A 15,486-nucleotide genomic window follows, 5' to 3' on the forward strand; every position below is an offset into this window, starting at 1 on the left:
CCAAAAGGGCCTGTGTCCATCCCAGAAGAATGCAGAGCCCCAGACATCATGGACATGCAGGTAAAAACAGCCCTCTCCAAAGCTAAGAACACAGCACCAATGGGACCGGATGGTGTCCCAGGCTGCTTCTTACACGAGCTCCAAAAGGAACTAAACCCTCACCTAAATTCACTGTTCAGACTCAGCCTTACCACAGGCTATGTACCCAAAGAATGGCATACAGCAACATTCATCCCGCTCCACAAAGGTGGTGCCACAATAGAACCTGGAAACTATCGCCCTATAAGCCTGACCAGCCTGGTCTGCAAAGCTATGGAGCGAATTATCATGGAACTCATAAACAGAGATATTGGGAACCTCAAGACACTGGACCCTACCCAATTTGGCTTTGTTAAAGGCAGATCCTGCCTCCTAAACCTAGTTGACTTCTTTGAAACAGTTGCCAAGGCCATAGATGAAGGGAAGGTAGCCCACACAGCCTACCTGGACCTCACTAAGGCCTTCGACACCATTCACCACTCTGGCATCATAGACAAGCTTACCAGCTTGAACATTAACTCCTATGTCACGAGATGGGTGGCCAACTGGCTCACGGATAGAACACACATGGTCAGAGTTGCGGGTGCCATGTCCGTCTCTAAACCAGTCACAAGTGGCATCACACAGGTCTCGGTCCTGGGACCCCTCCTGTTCAGTATATACTTCTCTGAGGTACAGGCAAGCACGGGAGGACTATGGCCGACCAAGTTCACAGATGACTGCAAACTGGGTGCCATAATTGACTCTCTGGCTGACACAGACATCCTCCAGAAGGGTCTTAGAGAGACAGACACCTGATGTCAAAACCATGGCCTCAATTACCCCTGGGATCACTTCAGTGGCCCTGCTAGACAGAGGCCCAGGAAACTAATTTAAAAGGGAGGCAAAAGCCAACACATTCTGGCTAGGCTTATAAACGCCCTTGGGCAGATAGCCTAATACCTACCTATGAACCTACACGCTCTAGGGACCTAAACCTTATCACCACAATAAACAGAACATGCTGGAGGGATAGATTCCGGTCCAGAGACTTCACATACTCCAGAATAAACTACCTATCTATATCAAACAAAGCTCCTCATTAGCACTCTAAGAAAAATCTGCATGACTGGATGAGAAATAGGAAATTCACCCTGGGGATCACTTCTGTGTCTCTGCTCGACAGTGGCACAGGAAAATAAATTTCTTGGGTGGCAAAAGCCAGGGTACCTTTTTGGCTGGGCTGTGTGTGTGTGTGTGTCTCCCTGGGGAGGAGCAACCTTTTTGGAGACTACTCACACACCTTAAAAGTGGTATACTCATCTTTGTCAAGTCTGATGATGTCACCATCCTACAAATATACCTTTGGAAAGGTAAAATCCCAGTAATGTGTATAGCACGTCGTGTAAATGCGTACTGCTGTACTATCATAATGTAGTTAGGTAAGGATTTGAATCCTGCACTTGCCAACTGTGTGTGTGTGTCTCCCTGGGGAGGAACAACCTTTTTGGAGACTATTCACACACTTTAAAAGTGGTATACTCATCTTTGTCAAGTCTGATGATGTCACCCTACAAATATACCTGTGGAAAGATAAAATCCCAGTAATGTGTATAACGCGTTGTGTAAATGCGTACTGCTGTAGTATCATAATGTAGTTAGGTAGGGGTATGAATCCTGCACTTGCTAACTGTGTGTGTGTGTGTGTGTGTGTGTGTGTGTGTGTGTGTGTGTGTGTGTATCTCCCTGGGGAGGAGCAACCTTTTTGGAGACTACTCACACACCTTAAAAGTGTTATACTCATCTTTGTCAAGTCTGATGATGTCACCATCCTACAAATATACCTGTGGAAAGATAAAATCCCAGTAATGTGTATAGCGTGTCATGTAAATGCGTACTGCTGTAGTATCATAATGTAGTTAGGTAAGGGTTTGAATCCTGCTCTTGCCAACTGTGTGTATCTCCCGGGGGAGGAGCAACCTTTTTGGAGACTATTCACACACCTTAAAAGTGGTATACTCATCTTTGTCAAGTCTGATGATGTCACCATCCTACAAATATACCTGTGGAAAAGTAAAATCCCAGTAATGTGTATAGCACGTCATGTAAATGCATACTGCTGTAGTATCATAATGTAGCTAGGAAAGAGTCTGAATCTCACACTTGCTGACTGTGTGTGTCTGTACTCCAGGTGTGTGACACCGTTGGCCAATGTGGAGTGGGTTTTGATTTTTCTAGTGTATGACATATCACAATGACAACTGTATGTGCATTACACATGTAAGGTAGCTGTAGGGCAAATCCATATACATACATGTGACCTCAAGTATTTCATAGGTGGGTACTCTGCTTTCTCCATGAACACATGTGTTATCTTTGCCAGAGTGTGCTGGTGATTTCCAGACCTTAGGTCACTTCTGTATGCTTGTGACAAGCTTAGCCACTGCAGTGATCCCTGGGCTACATCTTCCGTTTCACATCCACTCATCACAGTTTCTATTGAAGAGTATGAGTGAGGGTTTATGCTTGAGGTATATTTGAAACCTGTTCCAAAGCAAGCAAAGTCTGGCAAAGATGACTAATCATTATAGGTGTGCAACAACCTCTGTGGATCTGCATGCAAACCCTTTATTGCTTATGTGCTCCACAGAGGGATTTTAAAAACCCTTTGGTAATGTGATTATCAAAGGAGAGATGACTTAACACATGGCTCTATGTATACATTAGTACCTGTTCCACATTTTGGGGGCTACTACCTATGTGGTACTCTGGGGATACTTTGTTTTCTAAAAGTGGATAACTATGCTTTCTTTGGCTTATAGCTTTACAGCATGAGTTTGACACCAGGTATCTGTCTGTATGATACCCTTTTGGAGGATGTGTGTCATCTGGAGAATAAAGTATAGCCCACAGTATGCGTTGTCATCAAACGTGGGCAGACATATCCCTACTGTGTTTGCTTGTACCTAAGAAAGCTATATGCTAAACAGGAGTGGTCCCAGGACTGCATGCAGGTGAATACCACTTGTTACTGGCATAGAATAGTACATGGAGGCTGCAAATGTTACTGTGTGTCCTACATCTGTGAGTCAGTTGTCAAGCCATCATCTAACAATCGTTTATGGTCAGTCTGTTGAGGTTGTGTATAATACCAGTATGTGGGATGGGTATGAATTGCTGGTGAGCTATAGCTTGGCTGTGTTGACCTCCCCTCCCTCACCTATAGCCTTGTTGACTGGCTTGAAGTCTACTAGGTGTAGGAGCCATAATCTGGCCTTTAGAGAACCTAAGTGGGTATGGTGCAGTGTTTGCAGGTTCATAATGTCTCTGTTAATGAGTTCCATAATGCTGTGCTCCACAGCCTTCCAGATAATATTGGTATGGCTTATAGAGTGAGAGTTTCCAGGACCTGTTGTAGTTCTACCCTTAATCAATTTATGTTAACATTTGCACTGGGTGTGACGAGGGTGGACAGGTTTAAGAATAAGTATATTAGAGGGTCAGGCCAGGTTTGAAGGTTAGTAGACCATGCCAGATAGGCAGGATTAAGTTGGTTTGTACATGTGCTGAGGAGGGATGCAGAGTATATTGTGAAATAGATGCTAAGGATAAAGCCGCCAGGTAACAGGAAAAGAGGAATGCCTAAGATGAGGTTTATGGCTGTGGTGAGAGGACATGCAGGTGGATGGTGTGATAGTGCAAGATGCACAGGCCAGGAAGAAATGATGTACTGTGGCGACCCCTAATGGGAGCATCTGAAAGGAGAAGAAAAAGAAGACGTTGTAGCTCAGCCCTTGTGGACTGTGAACACCATTACCATGTGTCATTCCACAAGTATGTAACCTGTATAGAGGCTGCATCTGGACAGAGTGTTTAGGTGAATGGTGACTTCATATGTCAGCTTGTGTATGACACAGCCAGGGACACTGTCCAGTACCATTGCCACTGTGGTGTGTACTTTGTTAAAGAGATGTTTTAACTAGAGTGTCTGTGAATCATCAGGTTTTACATTCTTCCGGTCTCGAAATGTGGCCCTTGTGTAATGTCAAGGTGGTGAAATCCGCATTCAAATTGTCTGATAAGGAATTGGTAATGTCAGTCAGATAAGTGTACTTTGTGACCATTTACATTAACTGTGACCCGATCTGAGATTTCCCCTGTAGATTATGAATAACACTGAAGAAAGCTTTAGTGTTGTCTTTGGAATCCTTGCCATTTTGTATTTTGAAGCTTGCCTTGTATGTTTATTGAGGGATTGTATTTTCCCAATGATACTGACCAGAGAGGTTATCCCTTCTTGGTATGTAACTCTTTTTTGGTACAACTTCACACCTTCTATTATATATTTAGTTTATGGCAGGGGTCCATGACACTAATGCACTTTTACTGTATACGTGAGAATTTCTTGTGTTTGTGATAGTACTGTCCATGCAACCCTGTAGGTGAACAGTGTGCATTAATAAAGGATTATGCAGCTGAGACAGTGTTAACCTTAGTAATGCAGACCAATGACAGATAGCAACAACAGCATCACTCACAGCACAGTGTCAACCCATGTCATACACACACGTGTACTCAAGTTCCAAAATGTGTGTAGTACAATGCATACTGGCCACCAACAGAAAGTATGGAGTGTTAACACTGGCCAGTACAGGGCATGTCACCCTGCCCATGTGTCCAATATGCACATACATGCAGACAGTGCACCTCCACCATGTTCACAAATGTACACCTGCAGACCTGTACTGCACACACCCCACACTTACTGTCCACTGTATAACACATGCTGACACAACTACACACATCAGCCAAGTGGCACATGGGCAAACAAAACACAGTTGGAATAAACACTGGTGGAAACAATACAACATTGCTAATTACAGCTTTAATGCATCATGCTTGCTCAACTACACCTTCAAGGATATCATTACACTTTACTGCTGACAACATGCTACACATTCAACCATTGCTATACTTTATTAAAGTCACCCTGTGCATCAGCACCATGTTAGCCTGTTCCTGCATCAATGTTACAGATGACAGGAGGTGGCACAGGTTTCATCATATACACAAGGTCTGTTGTTGGTTTGCCAGAGGCCTACACTGAGCCATACAATCGACATGTGTGTGAGTGTGTGTGTGTAAGGGCCATGAGTACTGTTATGGGCCAGTACTGATGTAATGTGTGCGGGTATGTGTTTGCCCTAGGTTTCTGGTTTATGTGTGTGTGTCTGCATGCACACAGTTCCACCATGTGGCTGCCATACACGGGGATTTGTGAGACAGCTACAGACTGTACCTGGCAGGCTTTACAGATCACCGTCCCTGGCCACGGACACGGAACCTGTGCCTGGCAGGGGTGCTACAGACAGTATCAGGTACTAATCCAGACTGGGTACTATCCGAAGAGATTGACATATGTCCACTGGATCCAGGTCCCTGCTGGGACTGGCCAGAGCCACTTGCATGTGGTCTTCTAGGACGGTCTATGGACAGCCCCTCCCCAACATTGCTGGAGCTGGTACTGGCACTACGGGAGCGGCTGTGACTTGCTGGACGTCCACAGTGACCTCCAGCTGCTGATGTTGCTGGCACATGTCCACATCGACGTCTCAACCGTCCCGCACTGTCCTGACACATGGACATTATTTTGTGGAGGACATCCAATGTCTCACCCCAATGTCTATCAATGACCTCAGTGTAATTACGTATGGCACCTGCTAGGTCATGGATACTGTCATTTACAGAGGTGTTATGAGCCCTCTGTGCCCTTAGTCCATGTTTGGTGTACCGCTCCATTCATGTCTGTGCCTCCATGACAGGCTGGAACATGCATGTGGTAGAAAGAGGTGTGGCACGTCTGCCAGGGCCATGATGACCAGCAGTGCTCTGATGAGAACCCCTGGGCATCTGCCTATGTGGTACCGTTCCAGACATCTGGCTATGGCTGCTGTGTCCTGATACATGTGCCATAGATACCACACTGTCCTGGCCAGTGCCAACCGTACACTGTCCCTCAGCTAAGGGCAGTGGTGACGATGGATGTGCAGGCAGTATGACTGTGTGCATGGATGGGGTGGAGACTTGTGTACTGTCAATTGGTGGCCCAACAACAGACCCTGACAAACCTGCCTGTGCCTCAATGCACCTATCATCATGATCACTGTCTGTCTCAGTGACATCAGGTTCCCTGCTGTATTGAACCAGCCCCACCTCGGCACCTGTGAGAGGAAAACAGGAACCACACTTTAAGACCTGAATATGATGTCAGACCACATGCACACATGCACACACACAAAAATACACTCCTCCCTAAAGCAGACACACACAACACCAGCAATCTCAGAACATACACAATAGCAGGTGATGGTGGGGTACAGTATCACAAGCAAAATAGTCATATCACACATGTCAGCATGCAGGACATGTGTTGCTCAACAGCATGCAGTGCAAGTGTAGACAGTCCTTGTTATTAACAGTATACATGGCTTTGATGCATGTGTTTTGTTATTAGGTGATGGGCCTCCCCCTGGAACACAATGCACACATGGACACAACACTGCTGTGCAGGTATTCAAAACTCTGTAATGTACTGTGCACCATAACAAACAGGTGTACATACCATGGCTGGATGTGTATCTGTGTGTCACATTTTTAGCACATGCATGATGAGTATTCACACAGCATCATCAGTGGTGCATGGATAATTGATGGAATACCATTCGGCCACATACCCAATGTACGGTACTTATGGTGAGTGTAGATCATATTGTGGACATGCCAGTGTCATCCATGACACTGGCATGTCCACAATATGCCAGTGTCATCCATGATATGGCATGCTAAAACACAACTGCATATTTAAACACTACACATACCCAATGTGTGTCATATGACCTAGCCACTCAATAGCATCACAAGACATATATGTGTCAGTTGTGCAAATGGTGATCGGTATGCATATTGTTTAGAGGTGCATATGTGTGCACACACACAACATTAAGGTGTATAGCAAGGTGTATAGCAATGAAAGCTATGTGTAGTACAGTGGTTACAATAACTGGATGGGGTATAGTACCATAGGCCATCATCATGAAGCATCATGTGGTCACTCAAGGCTACAAATTTTTCCCAAACAAGCACTACTCATGCTGTACTGGAACTGTACTATCTTGGCTACATTCACCATTTCACAACCAGTTGTTACATGAATTTGTAAGGAGGCCAATAAGGAGCATTCCCTGACATGAATGTGTAGTGTGTTGCAGAGTGTTTAAATGCCCCATGATAGGCCTCTACCCCTCAGGTATATTATGCGTAATGTGTGGATGAGATTTTGGATACTGAAGTGCGTCTTTACAGAGGGTTTGGGAATCCTTTATGTGTAGCATGTTAAAATGCTCTGTGTATGACATAGATGTGTATGTTATGTGCATGTTGAGTATCAACTGTGCCTATCCAATGGTCACTACAGTCTAGCCACATTTGTTTGAGATGGTCTGGGTATTGCATGTGTCTGAGGCAGCTAATCACATTAGTGAGATGTGCATGGTCTTACACCAAACATGCACAGCATGCATTATGGGTATGTGTGTTACATGTGTACATGGTCTACACCTTAACTATGACATGCACTTTTTATTTACAATAATAAATGTAGAACACACTCACCAGCATCTGTCTGCTGCCTTGATGTCAACCCAGAGGGACCTACATAGAGATGAGACAGTTTGTCAGTGGCTACAACTGTGGCATTGCTACTGTGTTTGCAATCTTACAGTACAGCAACAGTTTACATTCACAGGGGTACAGATTATGTTCCAAATGATCAGTATTGCACAACAACAGGCTCCACATCTTTTAACGACACACTCCACATCTCACATATGCATGATCTACCAATACAGATAACAGTAGTCTACAGATATGCCATGTTACCTGCATGCTCCATGTGTGCTTGCTGGGTGGCTCCAACCTCCATCATGGTGTATGTCTGCTGCTGTTATTGTTGGGCAGGTGCCACCAGGCTCAGGAGCAGCTCCACCACTCTGGTGAAGGGGGATGGATATTAACACCACCTCCTGTTGCAAGCTGTTGTCTCCGCATATCAGCAGCATGCTGACGGACATGTCTGAGAAGATCACTGCAGTGGTGGTGTACCTGCTCATATGTCCGGTTATGCAGGCCTACTTCATTTACCCTGCAGACAACATCTTGCCACATTGCAGTACGCTCCTGCTGGTCCTGGCTGGTTCGTGAGAACATGAGACTGTAGTGCTGAATCATACTGGTAATTATGTCATCTTCAGCACTACTGTAAGTGGGGTTCCTGCAATGTGCCATGATCCCTGGAAGACATAAATACGAAAATATGTCTGAGCAAGTCATATGGCACATTTAACATTATACAGTACAGATATCACTGAACTGCCATATACAGCAACCTATTAGCTAACCGAGAGTGAAACACTTTAACTGCCACTTATCACTGCTCACCCAACAACTGCTTGGAAGTGCCTGGCTCACTCTCAGTCTAATGAACCATGTTCTGCACAGCAACAAAATAAAATCACTATATAAGACTTTACAAGAGTACCTGGCACACTGTAAGCAACACGATGCACCACCTAGCCACAGCAGATATACATCAAGCTGATGTGTAAAGAAAAATATCATCCATCACAATGAGTGTAAGGTCCAGGAAATGTATTACTATTATACCACACAACTTGTTAATGGCAAACCCGTGTCCAAAATATGTGCACAATTGGGAATATAGGTTGCATACTACTGTAGTACACTATGAATGTTGCTAGATATGCAGTTATATGTTTTACCACATATATGTCAAAGGACATGTTACAGACATACCCACACACACATCAGTCATAATTACAGGACACAAAGGTATGACAACCCAGATAAGCTTTCAGTTTGTACTATACAGTACTGTGTGTCAGTACGTACACAAGCTTAATCTTGAGAAATGTAATCTGTGATGAATATAGGGACCACACAAAACAGTGGATGCAAGCAATGTGGACATACACCATACTTTGCTGTACAGGCCCAGAGCTTCAGGTAGTACTACAGTACACACAAGATTTGGATTCAACATCAGTACCAATCAATAATCATAGATGTAGTGCTTTAGCCTCCAATGACACACCCTAGTTAAAACCAAGGGACTTAATCACACTGTATGCAATAGCACTTTTTCTGCCTAGCAACAGAATACACAGCTTTTGCTAGGATCAAAGCAAGGACCCATAATACCATGACATAAACAGTTTCCCACTAAGCTATCCCACAGATACAGATCTTTGATGTATTCACAAACATATTGACCATCACAGTCAGTTAACAGTACAGAGAATCTATTGCAACAAGTAGATGTAGGTGTGTATGAGTATATATAACTATATATTTATAACTATATATTTATAACTATATATATATATATATATATATATATATATATATATATATATATATACACATCCATTGGTGTACATATACATATATATGTTGACACATATACATTTCACCTTTCATAATGAGAATATCAATTATACAAAGGATGTGAGGTGTACAGTAATGTAATAAAATTGCACAGTCTTGGGATAAATGTATTGAAGGTGTTCACAGCCCAGGTAGCTTTAGCAGGCCTCACTGGCTTCAACATTGCAAACTGAATAAACCCCCCACAGTGTTTAACCACCACATGTCATATACTGTCTTGTTTGTCACACACTAAAACCTACATACAAATATGCACATACTAACCTTCCCCAACATATATATCTCCACCCTTTGCAAACAGTTGCAGTATGTCCCCTGTTCTATGCACATATACAGATGTGAATATATATGACACATATATATTTCTCCGTATGTGTGTGGCATACACACACAAGGCCCACACTGTTGTAAGTCCCTGGACCTCACAGCTGAACTGTTTTGTCTTGCTGCAACCCACAAAGGTGCCACATATGAACACACACTAACATTAGGGGGGGCATATATGGCTACAAATGCTAGATAAGCATACTAGATTGCTACAGCAGTTGCCAATGCTAAGCTACACTTTAATATGACTATCATGCATGTGTTGTTCTGTCACACCCATGTTTATATAATGTCAGCGCTAATCCCCCCAACAGCCACTGGCCACACTACTGTACAGAACACAGATAACATAGATCAGATCTTTGACATTTAATGCTGAGCTACACATTTCACAGGTATGTCCCACTGCCCACAGGTACACACTGTATTGTCCATAGCAGTAGTTAAGCAGAACATCTATGCATAAATAAGTACTGCTGCCACATATGAATGGTTCACATTATGTAGACTATTCTTCAATAACATCTATTACATGCCAGTAAATACATATGTGTCACATACCTTTCCTTTGTATGATTTGGTAATATTTCTTTTTCTTTTTCCTTTTCTCTCTCTCTCTCTCTCTCTCTCTCTCTCTCTCTGTCAGTCTCTGCAATAGAGTGATTGAGTTTGTTGGCAGAGATTGCAGCCTGCTTTTGTAGGTATTTGCACATGAGCATGCGATGGCCTATGCACCAATTAGTGGCCACCACTTGCTAATTGCATGCAGCCTGCTATGTAGTAATTGCAGTAATCACTGTCATAGCAACCCAGTACTATAAATTGCTAACTCAGGTAGGCATGGCCCTTTCAACTTTCCAAGATGGAGATCATCCTTGTTTGTTGTGTACATCATTGTTTAAGACAGAAGGTTGGTATAGTTCTTATATCAGAAGCCAGGGGTGTAGCCAGAGATTTACATTTTGTACTCAGACCTAATGTTGCTGCTTCCAGTACCCACTTGTCAGTGTAGAAATGTACTCACCCCTCAAAATGCTACCCCAAGATACATGGAAACATGTACTTTCTTTTCAACTTTTACAATCAACTGCCATACAAAGCTAATTATTGAGAAGTATTCCTTTGGCACAAGAATTGTATGTGAACTGCTATACTGTGAATATTCATTTACTCAGTTCAAAACAGTTTGTGCTTTTTTATTGTTGACATTAGCACAAGCTGCTCAGAAAACCTGGACACATTTCAGTACTGTGAGTATGCTTACCTACATCCTTGGTAGGCCCTGCACACACAGGTATATTCTACATTTGGGTAGGGGTGCAGAAGTACAGAGTGTGTAAGTATTATTGTGTGGATTTTATCTTGCTGGACTTACAGGGTTGCTGTGTACATGTTAATTTATCAAGGCAAGTAGTCTGTCTGCATAACTGCTAACTGTGGACCTATCCATATTGTAGCCAGAGAATAGCCTGTTATTTTTTGTCTGTGCACCACACAGGTCTTTTCAGCAATAGAGCAATGGCATTGTTACAGTTGGTTGCTACCAGTACATGGCTACATCCATTTGTATTTCAGTGTTGTATTCCTAAATAAGGGTATGCTTCCGAAACTCCTTCTAAAGCTATTTGCACAGTGTGTATCAGCAAAAAGGATGATATGCCTCTGTGTTTCTGCCTCTGCCAGACCTCTCAAACACTCGGGTACATATTTGAAAAGACTCAGGGTAAAGTAAAGAAAAAGTCAGGGACACCTTTAAAATGTTAGTGCCATTAAGTTGAAACATTGAGAGAATCAGAGCATATGAATTAATACACCTTTTCTGAAGTAAAAGAAGTGTCTAACTCTTAATTATTGTCATTATTCATTAAGTGTAAGTCACCACCTTTCTGGCCAAAGTCAGTAGTTTTAGGAGGGATTCAGAGGGACAGAGCTAAAATTTGTGTCAAAATCAGGGACATCCCTGAAAATTAGGGAAAATTGGGAGGTATGGCCTCTGCCCTAAACAGATATGCCAGTGTTTGTCCTGCTGTGATACTGTGTTGGGTTGTAAAGTGATGGTGTAACATTATTTCCTGCTAGAATGGCTGCTTCTGTTATCACAATCATGTAATGCAATCCCACAACAACTGTTGGTAAAGATCCACAGAACAAGTTGCGTGGTATGGCATTCCTATTATTCCTTTACATTCACTCATTCTGATGCATGATATATTTATTTCAGCACCAACTTGTTGTATATCTACTGTGGCTTAGTGCTACTTCATGTTGTGTAGTGTGTATAAGGTCCGGGGTTTGAGACTGACAGAGGTGTTTTATTTTGCTCCTGAGCAGAACAAGGGCCCTCACATACAGAGTGACTAAGGCACTTTTAAGCAGTTGTAAGCGGGTTTGTGTGATGCTTAGCAATGCTTAGCTAAGCGCAAACAAGCGCACACTCGTGCAAACCCGCTAACTACTGCTTAATAGTGCTTACTCCCGCTAACCCCTGCGCTCATTTCTTTGAAATAAAAGAAAAATGGGGAGATAGGAAAGTGGTGAAAAAGGGGCACAAAGAGGGAAAGACAGTATGGAAAGTAGCTCGAGATGTGCAGGACGGGTGTAGGGAAGGTCCATAGCTGCCCATTTCTTTAACAGCAACAGCTGTGCATATGAAATAAATTTGGAGGTAGATATGAAACTTTCAACCCCTGAGAGAGGGGTGAGGACAACAAAGTATGTTGTAATGCCAATTAAATTACATTTTATGTGTCCAGTGGACATGTGTGCAAAATGGGCAGCTATGTATGGGGTGTAATTTTTTTTGGGGGGAGCTGATTGCCCTTTTTTTTTTCAGGTGAGAGTGGAATGTGGGGTAGGGGAAGTAGGTATATTTGGGGAGGTAGGTTGGGGAGGTAAACAGACAAGACAAACATGACGCATTCACGGGCGGTACATGACACATCTGGTGGGTGAACACCTTTGACGGGGAGGGATGTTTGGAAATCGCAAGCCCATGAGCCCACAGATGGAAACAGTGGGACTGAGGTCCCCACCCATGGGAAGTCATCACTGCACCTTCACAGCCCAGAGGGTGGCTGTGCTGGGGGCTGTGTAGGAGGGGAAGGCTGACCCGGGAGTTGCGCCACTCGTGCCTCAAGCTGGCGTAGAGGTTCTGCAACAGAACGTTCAATCTCTCTACGCACCACAGCCTGGGCCGTTCGAAGGGTGATAGGTGGCCCTCCTCTGCCCATGCTTGCACGGGGGGGCTGAGCCCCATCCCCTGCAGCACTTCCACCTGAAGGTGGCACAGGGCCAATGGAGGCGGAGGTCCCAGGCTGGGCACCGGACCTGCTGGTGCCAGGTGCCATGGCCAGCTGAGGTGGGACAGGTGGGTCCGCTGGGACCGGCCTTCCCATACGAACTATGTTTTGGAGGGTTTAATAAATATATGGGTTAGTAACAGTCAACATCATTCCCAATTAGTTATAACAGCATGCAGAAGTATTCCCATTAACCCAACACACCAGATTTTCAACAGTTGAAAAGCAAGCATAACACATGCATATATAGAATAATAGTGGCCATTACAACAGCATGCAGGTTGAATTGATGGCAACAGGCCACCAATATTGTGGTATTTTAACAGGGCACATGCATAGAAATAAATGCAAATATTTATAAACCAATAGGACATATGTCCCAACAAATGTTTTGAGATTAGACATACCGACTGAGGTGTGGAATTGCATTTTTTATGCACATACAGTAGGGTGGAAAAGGATAGCTCAGTTAACTTATACATCCTTCTAGTTTTCACTACATTCCTATTAACTGCAGTTATATGTCCCTTACATGTACTATTACACTACCCAATGTCCTTATATTGTGCAATTGGATTTTGCTAGATCATTATATACATGAGCTGCATCTTACATACAACCTGTCCAAGATGCAGATGTTACTGCAACATATTTTGAGAGTTGCTCACACACACTACTGCTAAGATGGTACACTGACAGCTCTAGTTTCATATAATTATCTAGATATGTTCAGGTGAAAGTATCAGTTATATGTTAACAGCTCCCTACATTTCTGGCAACACACTGACATTTCTGGGGAACAAAATACCAAGCTACTCATGTGCCAGATTAACCTGTACATGCTGGGCATGAACTAACAGTTGAGGGCTGTAAATATGCCTACCCAAGTGTGGGTTAACACTACTTAATACAACAGTACTATTTGTAAAATGCAACAGTACAACAACATATCAAAAAATGACACAGACGCACTCCAGGAATTATACATTTATTAAAGGATTATTACACCTTTATTTATTGGGTTAAAACACTTTTTAAAGGCTCTCTCATTTATTTTATATAACAGTACATGCAGAATAATTACTAACCTGCCTGATGATGCAGCCTTTGCAACCTATTTTCATGGGCTTGCTGATTCATAGCCCGGACACCTGCAGCTGTGAAGTAAATGCAGAGATATTGAGACATACCTATCCATAGTATAGACAAGCATAGCAATTCTTAACTACTTAATACAATTGCTACTTACTCAGTACTAGGGCATTAGGCATCACACGGGACTCCTGGATCCACTGGTCCAGTTGATCCTCCTTACATCACTTCAGGTCAGAATAATGGTGCCTGATCTGCTCACCAGTCTGAGGAACGCCAGTGGCACTGGTGAGATCATGAGCTAGAATGTTCCAGGCCTCCATTTTATATTGGGTGCCCTGGTACTGGCCCTGCAGGAGTCTTTCCTCATGATTGTGGACAAGGAGCCAAACCATTACTTTGGTCTCCTCAATGCCCCAGCATTGTGCTCGAAATCGAGTGCCTTCTCCAACACTGGCCATGCTGACTGCAGAAGAGAGCTACAACCAGTTATGGCAAGTATTCCCGCCTATGCAGCTTAAATATGCCTCATTTCCCGCACTTATTTGTGATTGGCCAGTTTTGAAAAAACTCAGCTGTAGGCACACCTGTTTAGCTGATGCTAGCAATGTTTAATATTCCTTTGATAGATATGTGTCTGTTGAAAGTGGATGGTTATGAAATGCTGTCATGGCTTAGTGGTTATGTACTGTGACTATAGTGCACAGTATCCTGAGTTTGAGCCCAGTCACTGCTTTTTATTTTCCTACTGGCCAGACCTGAATGGTTAAGGTACAGTAAAGGAGGTGTGGCCGTGTTTAGCCGACTTCGCCCAATGTTGCCCAACGTTGCTCGACGTTGCGCTGGTTAGCGCGGTGTGCAGCTACGTGCAATTACGTTGTATTTGCGCTGATTAGCGCGGTGCATAGCTATGCGCAAATACATTGTGCTTCTTAACGCGCTGCTCAGCTATGAGCAATTGGTTTTAAATATGCTAAATACTGCTAAAATGTGCTTAGCAGTGCTTTATATTGCTTAAAATAAGTTACTCATGCCACAGAATGCATAACCATTTCACCTTTATATATATATATATATATATATATATATATATATATATATATATATATAAATTCGTTCACTACTACACATAACATTTGAATGCTTTTTACAAAACTTATACATGATAAATGTCAGGAAATATTTTTGTATACAGATATCCAACACAAAATGGAACGTGCAGTAGTGG

Source organism: Protopterus annectens, chromosome 6.part0 (assembly GCF_019279795.1).
Source record: "Protopterus annectens isolate FY-2018-M chromosome 6.part0, PAN1.0, whole genome shotgun sequence".
NCBI classification, from domain to species: Eukaryota; Metazoa; Chordata; order Ceratodontiformes; family Protopteridae; genus Protopterus; species Protopterus annectens.